This window comes from Mercurialis annua, linkage group LG7 (genome assembly GCF_937616625.2).
Source record: "Mercurialis annua linkage group LG7, ddMerAnnu1.2, whole genome shotgun sequence".
Taxonomy (NCBI): Eukaryota; Viridiplantae; Streptophyta; class Magnoliopsida; order Malpighiales; family Euphorbiaceae; genus Mercurialis; species Mercurialis annua.
Genome location: NC_065576.1, coordinates 13880738 through 13905729, shown reverse-complemented (window position 1 = coordinate 13905729; position 24992 = coordinate 13880738). Strand labels below are relative to the sequence as shown.

At 31.5% G+C, this 24992-nt stretch overlaps 2 long non-coding RNA genes across 2 annotated transcripts; both read right to left on the bottom strand.

Annotated features, from left to right (window-relative positions):
* Positions 1 to 8892: 8892 nt before the first annotated feature.
* LOC130014605 (uncharacterized) lies at positions 8893 to 11568 on the bottom strand. The gene is made up of 3 exons (XR_007632965.2): positions 11410 to 11568; positions 10312 to 10410; positions 8893 to 9124 (listed from the first exon to the last, which is right to left on the bottom strand). It is a non-coding gene; the product is annotated as an uncharacterized LOC130014605 (long non-coding RNA).
* Positions 11569 to 15803: 4235 nt separating this feature from the next.
* On the bottom strand, positions 15804 to 18490 carry LOC126655178 (uncharacterized). Its single transcript, XR_007632966.2, has 3 exons — positions 18332 to 18490; positions 17234 to 17332; positions 15804 to 16046 (listed from the first exon to the last, which is right to left on the bottom strand). It is a non-coding gene; the product is annotated as an uncharacterized LOC126655178 (long non-coding RNA).
* Between the last annotated feature and the right edge of the window lie 6502 nt (positions 18491 to 24992).

Genomic DNA, 24992 nt, shown 5'->3' with positions numbered 1-24992 from the left:
TACCCAAAAGGCTAGAAGTAAACTGATTTGCAGAAAGCCTTCCGTAAATATGGTATCACTGGCAGTATGACTCTTTCAAGGAAATTGAATCGCAACCAATGGATGTTTGGCTTTCTTAGATTGGATGGAAATCAGGATTCAGTTTCTACCATTCATTGTCTGAATGGAGTCTATATTGGGTATAGACATATTAGAGCATTTGTTGCCAAATATCCAAACCCTAACCCTAATCCCATGCAAAATGTTCCTTTGGTGCAACAGAAACAGGTTCGCCCTTTGAATTCACCTCAGCAACAACATTCCTTCCTGGAATCCAAAGATCATAGAAGATCTTATGCACAGGTGGTCTCGTCGGATCCTCTGATTTACAATCCTCCATCGGAATCAACTGAGAACTTTGCTTGCTTGGTTTTACGCAATAAAATTACAGACTTGGTTAATGTCAAATCATACCTTTTAGAAAAAGGGTTCCCTTATAAATCAATCACTTTGTTGGGAGGCCTCTTCATCCTTCTTAACTTTAATTTGGAAAAGGATTTGGACTTTTTTAAGAGGAATTTTGATTCCTCTCTTAGGGGATTCTTTGATGTTATTCTTCCATGGAATACTAGTTTTTCTGCAAGGGAGCATTTTGTATGGTTAACCATTTCTGATATTCCTTTTAATGCTTGGCATGAAGACTTTTTCATCTTAGTGGGTAATCATTTAAGCAAGTCTTTATCTATTCATACCATGGTTATTTCAAGAGAAAGAATGGATTGTGGTTCTGTCCTTATCTCGACCTCTTTAAACAACATTTCATGTTCATTATCAGTTTTAATCAATAATGTGGAGGTTGTTATTGATATTCATGAATCTGATTTTCTAGTTTTCATGGCCAATGATTCTTTCTATTCAGGTTTCTCTTCCTCGGATAGTGATTCAGAACTAGATCATTCTCTTGATGCTTCTATACACTCTAAGGATTATCTAAATGATGATTTCCCTCCTTTGATTCAGCTCTTTCAACTGTTTCATCTAGTTCATCTAGTTCTGATCAGCTATCAATTAATTCAGCAGCAACCTTCCCTAACCTGAATTTGACTTTTGTTACTCAAAGACGTAAGAAGAAGCAGATAACTTCAAAGGGCAATTTACTTTCTGACTCCTTATCTCAAGAGTCTGATTCTTATTCTCATGGAGGCATTCGAAACAGAAACACAATTATCATAGCTAATCGGGATAAGTTTACCGCTTGTGATCCAGATTCAGATGTAATCAAGACTTCGAAAGTGGGTCTCAAACTTGGTTTTTTAACAGCTGAAAATGAGGCAGAGAATCAGAGTCTACTTTCTCAGCAATTTTAGCATGGATCATTAGAACCATCTTTGATGGGTCCTTTCCTTTCCAGGTTAATATTAATTTTTTATGACGACATAATTTAATTTTGTTTCGTGGAACTGTGGTGAAGGTTTGTCTTTTTCAAGGAAGTAGTGAGTTATTCGCTCTTTGATTGCTAAGCATAATATCTCTTTGGGTCTTATTGAATCAAAGAAAGAGGTTTTTGATGATTTCTATATTAAACAGCTTTGGCCTAACTTGGATTTTGCTTATTGTTTCGCTCCTTCTATGGGAGCTTCGGGAGGTCTTTAACGCATTTTTAATTCCTCTATTATTTCTCCTTCTAGAATTTTTACTGCTAGCAAATGGATTGGTCTGGATTCTATTTGGTTTAGGATTGATATCAGGTTTATTTCGGTTTATGCTAGTAATTCTCATATTGCTAGATCGCTTCTTCGGAATGATACTTTACCTAAAAATGTTACTGATTCTATTTCCATTCTAGTAGGGGATTTCAATGAGATTCTTGATCCTAGTGAGCGTTTTAATTGTACGAGTTTTTTTGCTTCTATGAGATGTTTTGCCAATTTTATTTCTGGTTCTAACTTGATTGAAAGTCCCCTTCATGGCCGCTTTTTTATGTGGCAAAACGACTTAAGTTGATAGATGTTTTTAATCATCTAATTCCTTTACTACTTTTCCTCAGCTTTATCAAGATCTTTTTCTGACCACGTTCCTCTTTTTTTTTTAAGTCTGATGCCCCTATGGATTAGGGTCCTTAAAGCTTTATTTCCTCAAGTTATTTCCCTTGGTATAATTGAAAGTGTTCAACTTGAAGGTTATGAATCTCAAATCTCCTTGCTTCAATTTGCCGATGATACTCCGTTGTTTATTCTGAAAGACTTGGAAATGATTCGTACTTTGCTTCAGATTCTTTGTTGTTTTGAGTTAGTTTCTGATCTCAAAATCAATTATCATAAATCGGAAATTGTGGGTATCAATGTGGATGATTACTCGGTTTCTATGGCTGGTGAAATTTTAAATTGCAAAATTGATCATTTGCCAATCACTTATTTGGGATTACCTTTATCGATCAATAAACTAACAGCTAAATCTTGGGACCCTTTTATAGCTAAGTTTGCTTCAAAAATTAGTTCTTAGAAGGAAAATCTTCTCTCTGCTGCTGGAAGATTAGTTTTAATTAATTCTGCTATAAAGAACTTATTAGTCTTTCATCTTTCTTCTCTACTCATGCCTCAATTGGTAATACAAGTTTTGGAGCGTTACATGCACCGTTTTCTTTGGAGTGGGAATTCTACTAGCACATATTTCAGCAAAATGTCCTGGAAGGAGGCATGTGTTCATTTTATTTCTAAAGGTCTCAATATCGTTCCTTTAAAACTAAAGAATCAGAGTCTTTTCTTGAAATGAGTCTGCAAAATTCATGATTGTTGATAAATCTATGTGTGGCATTGTACGGTTTTAAAGAGCTCGAGATGTCGTTTTGGTTTGAATTCCGAACTGTTAATGGGAGTGCTCTTTCTCATCTTTGGAGAAGTATCGTGGCCAGTTGCGTTTCTAATTATCTTGTTTGGAATAATTTCTCCAATATGGTCAAGGCTGAATTATGCAATGGAGATAGTATTAGATTTTGGAGGGAAAAATGGTTAGGAGATTTTAAACTTCTTGACAAAGATCCTAGCTTATTTGTTGTTTGAAGGCAAAAAGATTATATTGTGGATGATTTTATTGATAGTTCAACTGGATGTTTGGCTTTGTTCTCTTAGTCTCGCCGGATTCATATTGGTGAGCGGGACAACCTCAATTCTCTACAGCAAGATATGGGTTTTGCTTCTGTTTATTCTGGTGTTGATTCGTTCTTTTGGGACAAGCGAGTATTCACGCCTGGGAGATGGTCTCGTCACTTGCAGGTTGACAATGGCTGTGTTGTAGGAGCTGATAAGTTGTTTTTCTTTAAGTTAATTTGGAAAGAAAACTTACCTCCTCGTATAAGGTGTTTTCTGTAATTATTGTTTCGAGACAGCTTGCGAACGGAAATAATGCTGAGAAGGAGAGGTTTTATACAAGATTCATGCTACTCCTTATGTCAAGAAGATGAAGACACAAATCATATAGTCATTCACTGTTCTTTTGCTTGGAATGTTTGGACTTACATGCTTCGGCTTTATAATGTTTCATAGGTCGTCTTATTCGATTGACCTTTTTTTCTTTCAAGTTCACTGGCAGCAAATATTTATCGAGATCTTTGGAGTCTTATTTGGTTTTCTTGTACTTGGGACTCGTAGAAAGCGAGGAATAGCCGTATTTTTCGAGATTATTTGATTAGTGAGGATTCTTTGGTTTACAATTGTATTTGTAGGGCAGTCTTCTTTTATAGGTCTCATCATCCCAGTTTCCCTTACACCGACAATGATGTTTACCGTTGTTTAGATTGCTTTTGTAATCATCTTTAGCTTGATTCTCTTCCTTTTTTTCTCCTTCTACATATTAGCGGTTGAGCTAATTTGTTCATGATCTTAGCCTTTTAAACCTTAATTAAACAACATGTTAATCAATCATATCTATTTCATATTATAAAAGAATCACAACAGTTTGGATAAAAAAATGACAATGATCATGTAGGACTTTCAAATTTAAAAATTATTTAGAGTAAATTAAAGTAAAAAAATTAAAACAAAACGAAATTATATATATATATTTCCATAAACTATATCAAAATATTATGTAAAAATATTATTTATAGTTAAACGAGCTACTCGATGGTTTTCATCGAGACTATGTGCACCGGTAAGTACTTTAGGATCCATAAATACGTCTTGCCTTCTTTAAGATCAGTAGATTTATATCTAGCATACTTTGGGATCGACAAATTTATATTTGGCCTACTCTAGGATCGGTAGAGATTTATCTCACCTACTCTGGGATTAATTCAATACCTATTTCATAATGATAATATATAAGTATAAAAAGTTCTATTGTTTTAAAGGTTTTCACTTAATAATTATAAATGGTAATATGAACTTATCTGGTTAGTATATCTGATCACTGTCGTTTCTCCATTTACAGGTGTATGATTTTGAGCACGTCTGATTGATCTCCAAATTTCATTATTCTGTGGAGGTCTACTATTAATTTTAAATAAAGATAGTCATTCTTCTTTTAAAACTCATAGACCGTAATAGTACTAGTTTTTATTTTTATTGTATATTTTGACTTATGATTTGTCGGATTTATCCAACTATTATTATCTTATCATTGGCATGATTATACTCTGGTTTGGAATATTATTTACATATATACGCCATAATGTTGGAGTTTCGGAGTCGAGTCGAGCATTTGATTATTATATTTGTTGATATAAATTGCTAAACTAAGGTTGGAGTCACGGTTGCCTCCGAGTGTTGGTTTTATGCAGGTTAATTGTGATTATATATATTCGTATGTTTATCCGCGAGGCTAGCTACAGGTTTCTGAGCTACCACTCCCAAATCCTAGCGCCGATCATGATCTACGAAATTTGGTCGTGACAGGGGTTTTTATCCGTCGCCATTGACCGGATATTTACTTTCACCGTTGCCACATAACCGAGACTCTACCGCCATCGTCATTTTGTCAAGACAGGGAGTATAACCGTCGCCGTCACATGACCAAGACTCTGCCTTTGTCATCATTGACCGGGTATCGATCCGTCGTCCGACCTTTCAATTTCCTTTCTATATCTCCAATAACATACCTGACGCGATATTACTGGTGCACATGGTCCAATTGACGCCCAATAGGTAAGCTCCTTCCGTCGGAACTATATCGGTGTTTTCAAACATATACAATATATATTTCGAAAGGTTTCAGATACATAAAACAATTCAATATATTAATGTTGAACAGTAAGGTACAACTCACACAACGTGCGGCTCCGCCCGCGATACGAACTTACAAATATTTGGATCCTGATGCTTTGAAATGCAACGAATCTATGAAATACAAATGAACTAATATTTGTATAAACGCGTAATACTCACATCCTAACTCTAGAATAACATTTAGACTCAAACACCTAATCCTCAAGCTATTCAAACATTATAATCACTTTATTTTGAGACTTCTTTTGTTTGTTCACTTTTAAAATTGTTATCGAGTTTAGCTCCGTAAAATATTTTTTACGATAAAACATCTTTTGAAATAATAATTCTTGGAACCTTTCCGTTTTCTTTTCTAGAAAACTTTTCGTACCTCTTTGACCTAGTACATCACTCAATGTTTGACAATATCGTTTTCATTTTTAATTTCCTTTCCAGGTTCCGGTGTTATTCTATAACCATTACAAATCATTTTTCCGATACCGATATCAAAATCTTTTCTTTAAAATGTCGAAAACGATAAATTCCTTTCTCAAAGTATAAACCGATAAAATCTTTAAAATCAATTTCGTTCCATTTATTATTCAATTGATTCCAATAATATTTTTTAAATTTTATTTGTCATATCTTTAATCAAATCAGCTCCCTTTCGCTAAAATATTAGGGTTTTGATAAAAGTACTAAAACCCCTTTAACTTTTCAAACTTTACTAATGCACCCTCTTTACCATTTAATTTTTTAAAATTATTCAAAATCCACAATCTTTATTTTTGGGTCTCAATTGAGCCCCTCGGCATCAAAAAATACAGATTTGAAAAATTATCAAATTGGCCCTTGAATTTTAAAATTCAACCATTTACACCCAAATTCTTAATTTTCAATCAATAAAATTCCAAAAATAATTTATATGTTATAAATTATCTTACATCGGTCTATAATTTCCAAAAATCTTGTTTTTGCTTAAATATACCAATAAACCCTTGAATTTTTAAGGGAAAAAAAGAGAATATATTTTTATTTATAGAGAGAGAGGGAAGGAGGGAGGGAGAGAGAGAGAGGGAGGAAAAAGAATTGTATCAATTGTCAATATAAAAAGGGTTAATATCATAAAAATTCACCAACTTTGCACCTTTTTTAATTTTAATCACGAAATTTAAAATTTTCTCATTTTCATGCACGAACTATCACTTTTTCTCAAATTCATACACGGTGCTGAAGTGTCGCTGCTCCATTGGTGTAATTCGCTGAGGTGGAGGGTATTTTAGACCAATGGATTCTTCACGAGGAAGACGAACGGATTTTTTAAAAATAATTTTTATTATAAACAATTATTAAAAATTAATAAAAATTAATAAATGTTTTGTGTATATTAATTCATTAATTATGAAAAATTAATTATTTTAAATATATGTCGAAGTCGTAAAAAAATACGGCGAGGTCAAATGAGTGTGGCTGTGGATTTTTCTTAATATTATAGTATTTAAATAAATATTATTATTAATTTTATAATTTATGGAGAATAGGGTTTTTTATTCTTACTATAATATTAAGTGCATTTTAAAAACCATATTAAAAGTAAAGGATCAAATTAATATTTTTCAAATGAAAAAGGGTCAATTTAGTTTTTTAAGGATGAAATTGGAACCAAATGTAATAACCCGGAAACTTAAGGGATAAAATATAGTCACGTGTCTAATATTTTATTAGACGTGAGTAGGTAAATTAAATTTAAAGATAAATTTAATTTACATGTGTCCCTAAAATTTTATTATGACTATAGGATTGCAAATTTAAATTTTTAGAATTTAAATTTGGTTAACTATAGAGTTAACTGAGACAATATGAATTTATAAATTAGGTACAGAATAATTCATAAGTCGCTAGCGAATATTTTTGGTGCTAATATTCGCGAAATATTTTAAAAAGGTTATCGTAAAAATTTGATAAAATTTGGAAGTATAAATTTTATCAAGCGCAATCAATGCGAATTAATAAACCAAAAGTGATTTATTAAGAATTAAATATAAGTCGGATGGGAATTTGATTTTTGGTAAAAAAATTACGAAATTCGAAAGCCGTTTCCATTTGAGCTACGAACGAGTAGTTTAGAACTTGATTAAAAGTGTATGATAGAGCTGGTACTTAAGAGTACTTTTGCCAATCCTATTTATACTCACCAAATGCATCAAATAAGGCTCTGATGCCTTCATTTCTTTCTTTTGAAAGAATAAAGGGTTAATTACATATAAAATCATGACATTTATCCCAGGTTTCAAAAATAACATTACCTTTAAAACGTGTCAATTATAGACACCACCTCTCATTTTTTTTCAATTTCATCATGGGCACATTTTTTGGTGAAATTTTGCTGACTTGGACAGCCGATGGGTCTGCCACGTGTCATGCCACGTCAGCAAAAATGCCACTAAAAATCAGCGATGTTATTTTTGAAAAAAAATGAAAGGTGGTGTCTATAATTGACACGTTTCAAAGGTTATATTATTTTTGAAACTTGGCGTAAAGGTCATGATTTTATATGTAATTAACCCAAGAATAAAAGAGCGGTAGCTCTCTCTGAACATCAGAGAAGCTAGGATTTTTGGCTTTTTGATCCATTTCTCGATTCTAACCTAATTTCTTCGACGATTACTCACGTAATCGAGGTATTATATCTGTATTAAACGTTTATTTCGATTTATTTCAAAAATAAAACTCGTTTATAAACGGTTACTGTATCGAACGATTGATTTATACGTCTGAATTATGTTTGAATTGTGTATCGTGTAGTAGGACTTTAGATTGGGGCGTTTTCGACAAAAGAAGAAAGTCAGAACGGCTCGGGAATTGAAATTCCTTGGACGGCGCGTGTCGTGTGTACGCACAGCGCTGTGCGCCCGCCCAGGGCAGTCTGTGCGAGCGTAGAGCTAGCCAACTGTGCGCCCGCACAGCTGGCTTTGTGCAGACGCACAATGGCTCTCCCAAGAAACTTTTCACGAGACTTTTTACGGACTTTTACCGGACCTTTTTAATCGGACTTTCGAGAGGTGATTCTGAGATGTTTTCGCCTGGTAACTCGATGCATTTTTCGACCGAACCTAAAACATTTTAAATAAATGTTTTTAAACCAAAGTGAGATGTTTAAAAATAAAGTTTTTAAAAGTACAATAAAACATCTATAACGGACTTTGAAAGAGTTAAAGTCAATTTTTAAACGGTTTTAAAGATTTAGCAAACGGTTTTGCTAAATACCTAGTATATGAATTAATTCTATACTATAAATGGTATTCAATGGGTATTGCTATATCTAAAATAACTTCTAAAGAGAAGTTTGAACGTTTTCTCAAAACGAGAATTTATAATATGGTTTTAAAAGAAAAGAGATCATAAGTGTTACGTGTTTAAATGATTATATGTTTGACCTATAACTAGGTTTATGGACCTAGAACTAGGTTTATGGACCTAGAAATTTTATAGGAAAGATTATTGATGTGTTTATTGTCATGACCCAAAATCGAGGGCCGCGACCGGCGCTAGGGAATGGGAATTTTGGTTCCGAAACCCGTAGCAAGCCTAAATTTACCTAAAAAAATTTCGCGTATCAAAATCGTTATAATACTTAATAAAACCATTTTCGAAAAATCGGCAATATAACGCCTGTAAACTTAATAAACCACACCTGTGAAAACACACAAACTACTCTGTATAAAATACCAATTAACCATATATTAAATTCCTGGATAATTCATTTTCCCAAAATACATTATTATGTCATGGCATAAAATAAACATAAATTGTTTGCTACAAGCTAACTCTAATATCTTGACTACTGCAGCTCTAAGAAAAATAAGACTCCCCATAATTGAGACTTCCGGAACAATGATTGGAAGCTCGACCACATCATCAAGTATTAATCCTGAAAGAAAACACTGTTGGGGGGTCAGACAACGCTGAGTGAGTTCACAATTTACTAACGGTATTATACTTAAAGATAAGGTCGCATTAACGATAAAATATACTTTACTTTATGATCAATAAATAGTTTATAGTTAAACATACCTCGATAATAAACAATTAATTAAACATACTTCGATAGTAAACGATTTGATAAACATAAATAAACATAAAATATAATTTAATAGTTTCCAATATCGGATCCGTTCGAAACCCTAAACCCAAATGCTATGAACCTATAGAACATAATCAACGATAATTGTTTTTCGAATCATATCGTCCGAGTGGCCGGGTCCCGAGATAATTCGACCGAGTTACCCGCTACCACGTGGCATAGTCCCGAGATAATTCGACCGAGTTACATCATGCCACTACTTAATCCCAAGTTGTGGGTCCCGAGATAATTCGACCGAGTTACCCACTAGACACAGGTCCCGAGATAGTTCGACCGAGTTACCTTGTGTCTATCACATTTCTTTTTATCCTCCTTATTCCATTAATCGATCGATAATCATAATTTATCATTTCAAATCATTGACCATAGACGCCTAGACTCGACTCGTATCAGTACTGGTGATCACACAGCCTATTGACGCCCAATAGGTAGCTCGTTTCCCACGGATCACTTATTGGGTTTAAATAATAATTCCACAGGACAAACAATGTATAAGCTCGTATAATAAACATACATATAGCGAAGCTATCAAAATAACAAGTATTATAATAAAATTCTCAAATTCTTTATACTAATATACATGCTTAAAGGTCTAAAAAGAATAAAGAGCATTAACTAAATAATACATGCTCTTTTCAAATAAACGATGCTATTTCAAAGGCGATCTCACGATCTAGCCATCATCAACTATAAATCGCATTATTCATTATAAAAATCAAAGTCTAGTATCAAACATTTTTCAATATATTTCAAACTCAATTTATGCGACCTTTAATAAAATGTAATATATTTTATTCGTTTATAGCATAAAATAAACTGTTAATAAAAGTCATAAACTTATTATTTAAAATATTTTAATAAAGCTCTATTAATATCAATATGAGTTTTATAAACAAATATATAGGTTTAAATTAAAACATTCAATCAAATACATGTATCTATTTATAAATAAAAATAATAATACTCGAAAGTAAATCGCGAACTCACCTCGATCGCTTAAATTCAAATTTTCCAATTGCAAAATATAAAATAGTCCGTTGATTAATTCCAATTCTTCTAATTCTCCAATCCGCCCACGTGTAGAATCTATAATATGAACAAATGCTAAATTAATACTCTATTTAAAACTAGCCTACTCATTCCTTTTCGAATAAAATTTCAAGTATTCGAACTTGAATTAATGCTAAGTCCTTTTGTTCATTCTTGCCTTCTTAAAATCATTTTGATTTGCTAGCTAATAATTCACGCTAATAATCCAAAATTTTAAATGCTTAACTTAACTTCTAAATTATCACTTTAACTAATTTATATTATTAGTCCCACTTGTAATAACTTTTATTCCTAAATATATGTTGTCACACTAACCTCGTTACTCGACTTTTAAATCATTTTAAACCCGCTTAAACCCAATTTAAACTTTATATTCGAGCATTTAAACTTAAATTTAATCTATGCCATAACTTATTTTTACTTCTATTTCAAAACTCATTTTATTAAACCTTCTAAATTCATTTTCAGCTTTATTTCACCCTAAATTGATTGGTTTAATTTATAAAAACACCCTAAAAAAAACAATTTCGGTGGCACTCGGATCCGGAGCGACCGGCTGGTCTGCCCATTGAGCAGACCAGCTGGTCTGCTCCTTAAGAGCAGCCGGTCTGCTCTTTTGAGCAGACCAGGTCTGCTCTTTTAGAGCAGACACAGGTCTGCTCTTATAGAGCAGACCACGTCTGCTCTTGTTGAGCAGACTTGGGTCTGCTCAACAGAGCAGACGGGTCAGGCCACCACGGCCTGACCGGTCTCTCGCCGGCCACCGTTCACTTCCGCCAAACCCGACCTCTATTCACCTCAACTTGCAATTATTGAAAACCTTAAAAATTTACAGCTTTGTTCTTAAACTTTTCTTAACAAAATTGATTACTTAAACCCTTAAATCCATCATCAATTCATAGCTTAATTGACCTTAGACTTAAAGATTAACCATCTAGATATGAGTTTAATTATATGCAAGCCAAACTTTTCTCTTTAAGCCATAAACCTTAACCTATCAATTCAATGTTTCAACCATGAATAAGAGATAATTACCTCCATTTAAGCTCCAAAATTGATGGCAAATGATGAATTGATCTTTCTTGAGAGTGATTATTTGAAATTGCTACTCAAAATTCTACACTCTAGCTCTCTTTCTTCTTTAATTCATGATGTGTAGAAGATGAGGATGAGAAGAAGAACTCCCTGGATTGTTCCTTTATGTCTAGACTAAATAAAAGTAGTGTGGGCTTGCTAATCAAATGGGCTAATTCTATTTTAGTACAATCTCACCCCAAATTCAAAAACTCCTTTTATTAATCATTCTTTTATTAAATTCTTACTTAAAATTCATAACAATAATTAATCTCATTGATTAACCATGTCGTTTTTGTATCGAGTTCAAATCCACTTTAACGACAACTTTAAATTATACGGAGTCCTCTAGTAATCCAAAGATGTTAATTATTGTCTTTTTTCTTAAAATTTTATAATTTGACCGTATAATTTATTTGTCGTTCTTATACCCGTATTTAAAATAATATTCCAATTATTTATGGATTCTCTTATAATAATCCAAATAATAAAATTTGCGGATATTAAATATCCACTTTAAAAATCATTTATTTTGTTTAATGGGAATTTCTCCAATTTTTCCATTAAATAACAATATGCTTATCTCGATATCCAAATACGAGATAAAATTTTAATTCCAATTAATTTCATCTAATATATAGTCCAACTTTATTAAAATTAATCCTTTGTCAAAACGCCATTTTCCGCCTTGTTTACGAAAATTTCCTTATTTTAGCTCCCTTTGGCTAAAATAATATGTCTAATCCAATTAAACATTTCTCCAAAAATGCGGGGCATTACATTCTTCCCCCCTTAAAAAAAATTCGTCCTCGAATTTTCTTATAATGCTTACCATCCAATTATTTTAATATTGGTAGTGCTCACTACTTCCGCCATCCCCTTAAGGGATAATCTCATAGGATATTTTATTCTACGATTTTCTAACTTATACTTATTTTGTATTACGTTATCCATGTATTACGTAGTTAGTTTTCCAAACTAACTAAAATTCACTTCTTCTTAATTTTGTAAACTTTAGGTTTTTAGCCCGCTTCAGGCCACAAAACCAGCATCTAAAATTTATCCAAGTTTTAATTTATCACTTGAAACTTATTCTATGCTACACTACCTACAACTTTTATTTTGGTCCTAGGTCCAAAATAACACTTCTTGGGATCGGAAATTGATCCAGAATTAGCTTTCCTATGTAGGTTTTAAACTTAGGTTTCCTTTAACTTATAGGCTTACTTAAGGGTATATGTTTGCCTGCTTGCCTAAGGCAGGTCTTGTTTTCTAAAATCGATATGGGTTTGTCGTTATCCTTTCCGACATACCCCCTTGGCGTGTCATTAATAGGTTTTACGAAAAATCTCAGCGAGCACGCCCAAAATTGCTTCCAAAGAAGCTGTTTTAGTCTCTTATTTCAATTTTCCTTTTTCTTTTCTTAAATTTAATAACTCCCTCTTTTTTTTTAATTGATTCTCACTATAAAGTTGTGTTCCAATTTAAACGAGCTACGATCCTTTCTACAAATAAACTCAGGATATTCTAATCATCGAAATCCTGGTATTACGGATTTTTATCAAAATCAATACATTTCCAAAATTTGGGGTATTTAATGGTAACTTTAAACCATTAAATAAATCACTTAAAATCGTCCAATAGTTTTCTTTAAATGCACCCTCTGCAACTCTCTCTGCAATTTCCATTTAGATTCAAATTGACCTTGACAAGCGTTAGAGGTCGGAAAGTTTGTCCAAACTACCTACCCCGGGCATCTAAACTTTTCTTAGTTTGACATGTAGTTTCTTTAGTTGAATTCTTTGAATTTATCCGAAGTTAACTACTAGTCCAAGCTTAGTTATAAGTTTTGGATTATCCCACTTGATATATAACCAAAGTCTATGAAATTTTCGTAGTTATGTTCACCTTCACCTTCCATTGCCCTTGAATAATCCATCGAAATCCCTTTATCAAGTGTCTGCATCCATTCTGCGGACGCCTGAACCCTATACTATAAACTCAGTAATAATTTAACGCCAACAGCTAACATGCTTACTCATTCCTCCATACCTCTTCTTCTATTACGACCTTATACATCTATTTTAATGGCTTGTCCCTTCCTTAAAGTTTTACAACTTATATACCATATTTCCGTCTTACTTCATTGATCCGAGCACATAATTAAATAAGACTTATTATAAAACATGATTTAGCTATCCTGCAATTAGCTTTACTACTTGTGAAGTTTCGTTACTTCAATCTTTTCCATTAGGTTTGCATATCTTTGCGTCTTTCATGTAGCTTTTTCTTTCAAATCATATGCCTTCATTGTTTCTAAAATTTTCATAAATAATTTGTATTATTCTGTCATGAGTCATTTCTCATATCCTGTTTCAACACTTATCTTTTAACATATAAATTCATCGAAGTTCGACGTCACGTTCCTTAACGTCTTCCGCCTTCTTTACGTTCAATCATGTACATGTGTATACATGATATCCTTATCGATGTTCTATAGTAGATGGGTATATTTCTTCTTTGATGTCAATTACCCACTTCATGACCTCTCGTATCGAATCTTATAGAGTTGAATCTATACTAGACATCTCTATATGCATTATACACCATTTTCTATCTTTCTTGCATTAAGTTATTCCCTTTCTTATCCTTATCACAAGGTTCTTATCCAGTTACATGCGTCTTTAATACGTTATATACTTTAAACATTAGTTTACTTTGATTTCTTCGTTGGTCCTAATATACAAATCCTTAAATTATATACTTAGGACCATGTGCAACATGAAACATGTGTTAACCTTTCACATGCAGCGTTCATGTTCTCCTTTATGAGTCACCGACAATCTTTATAACTATCGTACTATAACTTTCATTCTTTGCTATTCTGATTTAAGTCTCATAACAATTTTGTTTCTTAGTTCCTTAATTAGCATATCTAATTTCCTAACTTACTCCGTATAATACACACGTTTCGTCTCTTAATCTCATTAACCAAATACTTCACAATATTCGTATTTATACGGAGTTCCAAGTAGTACTCTTAATATACTTTAGTTTTACTAATCTTAGCGATTCCCTAATATCACTTAAAATTCGCTTCTGTAATTAGTAAGGATCGTCCCTTATCTCTATTAGCTTAGTCTTACAATTTACTTGCTAGGTTCTGCTATTATTTTTTTTTATACATCTACTCTCTTATAGCATGATGTCCTAAACACCTCATTTACATATAAGAAAATTTTAACTCATTGCTTAATCATATATATATTGCTATACAGATACGCCTTACTATTCTACTCGCACTATAGTTCGTTGAACTACTACCAACGTTGTATATTCAAAACACAATTCTTTATTTTGTGTTCTAATACACGTTCGTCATGCCTTTTAGAGTTGCTTGTTACCTAACTTCGAGCATTTTACCTTCGTTACAGAGTTCCGGTCTAGGTATACTTACGTTTTAAAACAAATCTCTAAAAAAAATAATTCAATTATCTTACAATTCAAAGAAAATGACCCTTTATAAAAATCACATTTAAATCCTTTAAAGATTAGCATAATTGTGCTCTAGGGTGATGACGTCTCTCATCCCCAAAGAGTTGCCATAACTTACCTCCTGTCTAGGCCAAATGAGCATGATGCATGTCCTACTAATGTATGAATTCATTTATTATTCTTTCCATTTAATGTGTATGTAGTGATGCAGTTCTATTCATGTCGTGGCAATAATGCATTTCTATCTCGGGTCTAGGCACAATTATGCTTTTAAAATCGTTTAAACAATTAACTTTAATTCATAAACTTTTAACTTTGTAAGTTCTCCAGACTTTAACTCTGTAACTTGGTAAGTTCTTCCGCCTCTTTAAATCTACGCCTTTCTATCAGTCATCCTTAAACGCTTATATCGTATGCTTATCATAACATCCTCACACTATACATTACTTCCTACCTAAGCCTAGTCACCAAGTCGCATAAATACTAATTATTTAAGTCGCACGCAGTATCACACAATAATCGCGGCTTATATCCTAAATAGGAAGGTTGAAACTATAGAAAACAGAAGACAACATGCAAAAGACATGACTCGAATCCTATGTGCTGCAGTAGTTTCCTAGGTAGACTCACACAAAGCAGTGGTATCCTGGACCAACTGCTCTGATACCACATTTGTCATGACCCAAAATCGAGGGCCGCGACCGGCGCTAGGGAATGGGAATTTTGGTTCCGAAACCCGTAGCAAGCCTAAATTTACCTAAAAAATTTTCGCGTATCAAAATCGTTATAATACTTAATAAAACCATTTTCGAAAAATCGGCAATATAACGCCTGTAAACTTAATAAACCACACCTGTGAAAACACACAAACTACTCTGTATAAAATACCAATTAACCATATATTAAATTCCTGGATAATTCATTTTCCCAAAATACATTATTATGTCATGGCATAAAATAAACATAAATTGTTTGCTACAAGCTAACTCTAATATCTTGACTACTGCAGCTCTAAGAAAAATAAGACTCCCCATAATTGAGACTTCCGGAACAATGATTGGAAGCTCGACCACATCATCAAGTATTAATCCTGAAAGAAAACACTGTTGGGGGGTCAGACAACGCTGAGTGAGTTCACAATTTACTAACGGTATTATACTTAAAGATAAGGTCGCATTAACGATAAAATATACTTTACTTTATGATCAATAAATAGTTTATAGTTAAACATACCTCGATAATAAACAATTAATTAAACATACTTCGATAGTAAACGATTTGATAAACATAAATAAACATAAAATATAATTTAATAGTTTCCAATATCGGATCCGTTCGAAACCCTAAACCCAAATGCTATGAACCTATAGAACATAATCAACGATAATTGTTTTTCGAATCATATCGTCCGAGTGGCCGGGTCCCGAGATAATTCGACCGAGTTACCCGCTACCACGTGGCATAGTCCCGAGATAATTCGACCGAGTTACATCATGCCACTACTTAATCCCAAGTTGTGGGTCCCGAGATAATTCGACCGAGTTACCCACTAGACACAGGTCCCGAGATAGTTCGACCGAGTTACCTTGTGTCTATCACATTTCTTTTTATCCTCCTTATTCCATTAATCGATCGATAATCATAATTTATCATTTCAAATCATTGACCATAGACGCCTAGACTCGACTCGTATCAGTACTGGTGATCACACAGCCTATTGACGCCCAATAGGTAGCTCGTTTCCCACGGATCACTTATTGGGTTTAAATAATAATTCCACAGGACAAACAATGTATAAGCTCGTATAATAAACATACATATAGCGAAGCTATCAAAATAACAAGTATTATAATAAAATTCTCAAATTCTTTATACTAATATACATGCTTAAAGGTCTAAAAAGAATAAAGAGCATTAACTAAATAATACATGCTCTTTTCAAATAAACGATGCTATTTCAAAGGCGATCTCACGATCTAGCCATCATCAACTATAAATCGCATTATTCATTATAAAAATCAAAGTCTAGTATCAAACATTTTTCAATATATTTCAAACTCAATTTATGCGACCTTTAATAAAATGTAATATATTTTATTCGTTTATAGCATAAAATAAACTGTTAATAAAAGTCATAAATTTATTATTTAAAATATTTTAATAAAGCTCTATTAATATCAATATGAGTTTTATAAACAAATATATAGGTTTAAATTAAAACATTCAATCAAATACATGTATCTATTTATAAATAAAAATAATAATACTCGAAAGTAAATCGCGAACTCACCTCGATCGCTTAAATTCAAATTTTCCAATTGCAAAATATAAAATAGTCCGTTGATTAATTCCAATTCTTCTAATTCTCCAATCCGCCCACGTGTAGAATCTATAATATGAACAAATGCTAAATTAATACTCTATTTAAAACTAGCCTACTCATTCCTTTTCGAATAAAATTTCAAGTATTCGAACTTGAATTAATGCTAAGTCCTTTTGTTCATTCTTGCCTTCTTAAAATCATTTTGATTTGCTAGCTAATAATTCACGCTAATAATCCAAAATTTTAAATGCTTAACTTAACTTCTAAATTATCACTTTAACTAATTTATATTATTAGTCCCACTTGTAATAACTTTTATTCCTAAATATATGTTGTCACACTAACCTCGTTACTCGACTTTTAAATCATTTTAAACCCGCTTAAACCCAATTTAAACTTTATATTCGAGCATTTAAACTTAAATTTAATCTATGCCATAACTTATTTTTACTTCTATTTCAAAACTCATTTTATTAAACCTTCTAAATTCATTTTCAGCTTTATTTCACCCTAAATTGATTGGTTTAATTTATAAAAACACCCTAAAAAAAACAATTTCGGTGGCACTCGGATCCGGAGCGACCGGCTGGTCTGCCCATTGAGCAGACCAGCTGGTCTGCTCCTTAAGAGCAGCCGGTCTGCTCTTTTGAGCAGACCAGGTCTGCTCTTTTAGAGCAGACACAGGTCTGCTCTTATAGAGCAGACCACGTCTGCTCTTGTTGAGCAGACTTGGGTCTGCTCAACAGAGCAGACGGGTCAGGCCACCACGGCCTGACCGGTCTCTCGCCGGCCACCGTTCACTTCCGCCAAACCCGACCTCTATTCACCTCAACTTGCAATTATTGAAAACCTTAAAAATTTACAGCTTTGTTCTTAAACTTTTCTTAACAAAATTGATTACTTAAACCCTTAAATCCATCATCAATTCATAGCTTAATTGACCTTAGACTTAAAGATTAACCATCTAGATATGAGTTTAATTATATGCAAGCCAAACTTTTCTCTTTAAGCCATAAACCTTAACCTATCAATTCAATGTTTCAACCATGAATAAGAGATAATTACCTCCATTTAAGCTCCAAAATTGATGGCAAATGATGAATTGATCTTTCTTGAGAGTGATTATTTGAAATTGCTACTCAAAATTCTACACTCTAGCTCTCTTTCTTCTTTAATTCATGATGTGTAGAAGATGAGGATGAGAAGAAGAACTCCCTGGATTGTTCCTTTATGTCTAGACTAAATAAAAGTAGTGTGGGCTTGCTAATCAAATGGGCTAATTCTATTTTAGTACAATCTCACCCCAAATTCAAAAACTCCTTTTATTAATCATTCTTTTATTAAATTCTTACTTAAAATTCATAACAATAATTAATCTCATTGATTAACCATGTCGTTTTTGTATCGAGTTCAAATCCACTTTAACGACAACTTTAAATTATACGGAGTCCTCTAGTAATCCAAAGATGTTAATTATTGTCTTTTTTCTTAAAATTTTATAATTTGACCGTATAATTTATTTGTCGTTCTTATACCCGTATTTAAAATAATATTCCAATTATTTATGGATTCTCTTATAATAATCCAAATAATAAAATTTGCGGATATTAAATATCCACTTTAAAAATCATTTATTTTGTTTAATGGGAATTTCTCCAATTTTTCCATTAAATAACAATATGCTTATCTCGATATCCAAATACGAGATAAAATTTTAATTCCAATTAATTTCATCTAATATATAGTCCAACTTTATTAAAATTAATCCTTTGTCAAAACGCCATTTTCCGCCTTGTTTACGAAAATTTCCTTATTTTAGCTCCCTTTGGCTAAAATAATATGTCTAATCCAATTAAACATTTCTCCAAAAATGCGGGGCATTACATTTATCCTGTTTGTTTTGTGTGTTTAGTCCGACCAGCTTGCCAGTAGTCTGACCTCAAACACAGTAGTTTAACACACGTACACAGGATTAAGTATCAGACCTAGCAGTGTTTGTGAGTTCATTTGTTTACTTTTGAATTTTACTATTCAATTGTTTTTAAATCTAAAAAACGCACTAAGTATTAAACTTAACCAAGGATGATCCACTGAAACGACCTATCTATTGGGCAACAATAGGACTTTGTGATCACCGGTGATAATGAACTATTAAGAGGTAAAGCTTATAAGCATATATACTGAGATTAGGTTGTTAAATCAGATGTTTGTAAAGCGGCTTAAACCTATTAGGCAGTCCAGAGTAGCAGTGACTTAAGTTCCGGCCCGGCAACCCTATACAGAGTTAAGATGGCTGTGATACTCAGGTATACAGTTCATCCTGTATTAAACAAGAGTTGAGCATATGCATTATATATGATAATATTATAACGTAACAGGACTAGGATTTCATTTGGATCGAGGACTGTAATATTTTGATATACCGATATTTTATCTATACGCGATTTTGCTATTTGATTGTAAATCTATCTACTCACTCAAAAATATTTATATTTCTGACTCCGTTGTTGTTTATCATTTTCAGGTACCTAACTATCGGGTCTGGTCGAGCTTCCACCCTTTTCTCTGGGAAGCTTATCTTGTGATTTTGTAAAGAACACTTTAAACTCTTAGATGCTGCAGTAGTGTATATAGGTGTGCTATGCCAGTGGCCACGTCAGGGTTCCTTTTTTAATATATTGTGATAGGAACCTGAGTTTGTCTATCTCTACTAGCTGACTACTTACTAGGCATATGATGTTTAGTGGTGTCCCTCTACGGGTAGGCCAAACTTTGTGTTTTTGGTCTGTAAAGACACTGTTTATAGTTCTGCTGGCCTTACGTTTGTATGTCTGCTGTGCGAGATTTGAATATGTTTGATGCAACGCTTTTGAAACGGAAAAGTGTTCGATATATTTTATTAAAAATATTATTCGGATGCGTAGTTTGAGACAGGGCTGCCTGTGAGGCAAGGCACGTGAGTTGAGTCCCTGGACCACCGCACCGTTTTTCAGAAATGTGCGTGGGTGAGAATAACTGGTGTTATTCAACCAGTATTTCTGAAAACGTGATTTCGCTTATATGAATATTTTCAGAATTGTTTCTACTTTAAACGGAAAAATGTTTTAACAGTGTTTTCTGAAAACGGATCGTATGCGAGGTACGATTATATTTAAAATTTATAGAGATTTTAGGCTTGAGACGGGTTTCGAAACAACCATTCTCATTCCCTAGCGCCGGTCTGTGCTCGAGGTTTGGGGTGTAAATTGGATCGTGACACCAAAGGTGCGAATTTGGATGAATTGGACGAAATTGCAACGTCGGGATGCAACTAAAAATGGGTTAAAAGTTCGAGCATTTTTTTTTGTTTATTTAGCCTTATAATTGATATGAACCTGCTAAAATAAGTATGTGGGTCAAAAGTTTTTGTTAATTATTCTCAGTCTTCTAAAAGCTATTTTTAATTGATAAAAAAACAATATAATTTTTAATTTACTTTTATCACAAAATAGTACATAATAAAAATGCATAAAATAATTGAAAGAACTTTTCTGAAAAAACTTATTTTTATATAATTAGTTCATAATTATTTGTTTAATAACTAGACAATAATATTAAAATAATTTTTAAAATGTGGCAAAGACCAAAATTATAAGATTTCGCATAAAAATGTCAGACTCATAATGGCACACTAAAAATTACGATTTAGAGTAAAAGTCAAAAATTAAGGTTCTGAAAATGAACAAGATAAAAAACAGTTAAATATCACAATATTTTTGTCAGAAATTTTGTTCTGAAAAACTCTATTATTTATGCACTTTCAAATTTCCCACATCACAAAAAATTAAAAGACGTGCCATAACTTCTAATAGAATCCTCTTAGAATAATATATGTTAACATTTATAAAAGATAACTAAATTTTAATAAGTTTTAAGAAAATGAATATTATAATACTGAACAGCTATATTATAAATAAAAAAATTACTATTTAAGTATTCTCATTCTATTCGTAAAAAAAGAAAAGAATTTTCATTCTATATTATATTAAATTTAAAAAATCGGACTTTTTACAAAAGAAGATAATATTCTTTAAAACCCACTAAAATTAGAAAGTATTATAAAATATAAAAAAATCCTTAAATTTCATAAAAATTTACTCAAACTTTCATTAATTTTTGACAGAAGGTACAAATTCCGTAGGCGAGTATAAGTAAGCACATAAATTATTTTTGGCACAATTAAACACTTTTATTTTTAAAAAAGAATAATTTACCTCTTTAGTGCATCAACATAACATTACATAATACTTCAACAGTCTCTAATTACTTTATAGAATAAAAGTTCTAAAATAATTTTAATAATTAAAATATTTACCAATTATATATTTATAAATCTTTTAACACTTTTTCACCACCTTCTTTCAAATTAGCTCTAGTTTAATTAAACTTCTTATTAAAATCAATCAAAATTTAATTAAATCAATCGAAACTCAAGTAAACCAATTAAACCTATCAAAACTCAATTAAATATAATTTAATCAATCAAAAACTAATTAGATCTAATTAGACAAATTAAACCTTATTGAAACCTAATCAAATCAATCAAAATCTAATTAAATATATTAAAACTCAAATAAAATCAATCAAGGCCCAATTAAATTAAACCTAAATCAAACCATAAATAAATTTTAATTTAAGAAATAAAATTTCCACCGCCGGTTCTTCTTCTCTAATAAATTTTAATTTAAGAAATAAAATTTCCATCGCCGGTTCTTCTTCTCTAACAAAATATTATTTAATTTTATCAGTCAAACTGTTTATTTATTTTAATTAATAATTAGTTGTAGTTGACATCGATATGATTACTCTTATTCGATTATATAATTAGTAACATTATCTAATTTATAGATACTAGTATCGATTTACGTGTTTCACACGTGACTCGTAGTATAACTCGTCAAATAATGATAATTATATTTAAATTGTATTTGAATACAATAGATGAAAAAAATACTGCATGGAGAAGAGAATAATGAAATATGTAGGTGAAACATTCTATATATAATATAAAATTAATCTAGTTATATTAGTAATTTTAGTTTATATTTGAATTTTATTTCTTAATAATATTTCTAATCGGACTTATTTTTAATAGTTTAAAAATTTATAAATTACGTTATTAAATTAATTAGAAATTTTAGTTTGAGTAGTTTTACTATTTTTAGTAGAAATAATTTGGAATAGCTTGAAATTCACACACAATAACTCCAATTACTTCAACCACTGTGCGCACCAAATACCATATATGTGGTAGTTTATAAATTATATGATTATTACAACTAAAATATAGGAGACTCTTTTGTCTATGTAAAAATTTCCTGAGAATTTTTGGTAAACTCGGTTCACCACGTCATTCGTGGACTAAACAAATTATATTATAACACCTTATTAAAATAAAGGTATTCTTATAATATTATTATTCAAAAGTGTATGCAAATAACAAATGAAATTACAAAAATACTCTTATTTTAATGAGGTGTTATAATATAATTGGCTTAGTCCACGGATAACATGGTAGACCGAATCTACATAAGAATTTCTCAAATTTCCTATTAAAATTATTTTTAATTTCCATTCAAAAAGATATTTAATTCAACCAAACTATATCCATTAATAAATATTTATTGTTATAAGTAATTAGTAGATATCGATAAAACCTTAAATTAAGTATACAATTTTATTCTAATTAGAACTCTAATTACAATAGACTTTTAGCAGTTAATTAAATAGTTAATTAGTTAATGACTATAAATTTTTTTTAGTAATAAATTTAAACGGGCTATTTGGTAAATTTGTTTGTCCCCTCTCCATCCGTGTTTTTATATATAGTATAGATATAGATATAAATCTATTTTGCATATCATGTATAAATAGAGAGAAATTATTATGAAATACTCATATAATCATATAAAATCAAAACAAAAAATAGTATCATATAATTTGATTTCGAAATTATTGAAACTAAAATTGACAAGTCTACATGCATGATTTAAAATCATGACGTTAACATGAAAAAGAAAAGGATGTGATCACCATGTGGACTTGATCCTTTCCAATAATTACCATCAATTTCTTTTTTCTATTTAGTGAGGGAGGAGAATTAATGCTTGTAAAAAAAATTAAATCTACGATCTAATAATTCATTGTCTAATATTAATACTGTTTGAGTTATAGATCGGTAGTAATTGCTTCTTTTGTCAAGGAAAACAGTACTCTAATTTAGGCCAGAATTTATAAGTTAAATTTTAAACCATAAGTCAATTTTTTTTATTAAATTGCACCTAACTAAAAATAGAATTTGTGGAATCAAATTGCATGTATTAAATTATTGTTTCAATGTATAAACAACAAAATAAAAGAACTTAATCATCTAAAAATACTCTATCTTTTAAAAAGAAATTCTTTAATAGTTCAAACTTTCAAAATCGTCAATTTTTAATCTATTTTTTAATTTTTCAGTTTTAATTATAAATATTTATTCAAATGAGAATAAAAAAAATAAATATATATATATACATATATATATATTGCTTTGTATTATTCAAATCTCTGTTTTTTTATCTTTAAAATTTCAAACATAAAAAGCATATATTTAAAACTTTTTTTTATTCAATTGAAGAACACAAAAGTGCCACTTGTGAGCATTGATAAAAGCCTAACAACGACCCTCTATTTGCTTGTTCACTTTCAAAACTTCCTTTCAACTTTTAAAGTTTAAGAAGGTTGGTGTCAATTGATATCAATTTTATTTTTAGTGACAAATGTTATTTGATTGATAAGCACAAGAGTGAGAAATATATCAATCAAGAACCATTACCGGATTGGCCCCATGCATTATTAGCTAAAGCTTCATAAGATAATTTCAACAGAATTGTATCCATTGAACCACACTCATTTTTTTTATTTCTGATAATCATCTATCCGAATATTTATCAAGTCTCAATGCCTTAAAGAGTTCACTTTCGAGTGTCAAGTCACTTTCTTAACAACTGATTTTGATACATCATTTTAACCATATAACACCCTTTGGATAAGAAGGGTGAAGAATAAACACGATGCCAACTCTCCCCCTAAACCCTCCGTTAAACCCTAACCCTAAACCTTCATTCAACCAAGCTCCCGGCCATTGATGCCGTCCGCCGGATTGATTCTGATATTAAGTCAGATATAGGGAACAACAACCATGGTGTTGTGGAGTTATATAACAATTCAAACGTGTTTACTTTGAAAATTTTCCGAAGAATTGGAGATTTTGTGAGGACATTAAACCCCCTGAGTCACTAGGATTATTTAAAGTTATAAAATTGAGCATTAAATTTCTTTTTGTTACAAAATGGTCGTTGAACTATACCTTTTGTTATAAAGAGGTATCATCCATATAAAGCGCACCGTTTTCACGCTAAATTTGTTACAAAAGAACACTAAACGTTTCATGAATTACAAAAAAGTCACTGAATTACAATTTGTATTACAAAAAGGTCACTAAACGAATGTCCCTTTTTGTAATTTTGGCTTGCCATAAAAGCAAAAACATTGCGTTTTATATGAGTGACAGCCCTTTGTAACGAAAGGTAGTTCAGTAACCATTTTGTAACAAAATGAATTTTAGTGTTCATTTTGTAATTTAAAATAACCCTAATGATCCAGGGACTCATATGATTTATTTGAGTAACAGTCGGGGATCGGT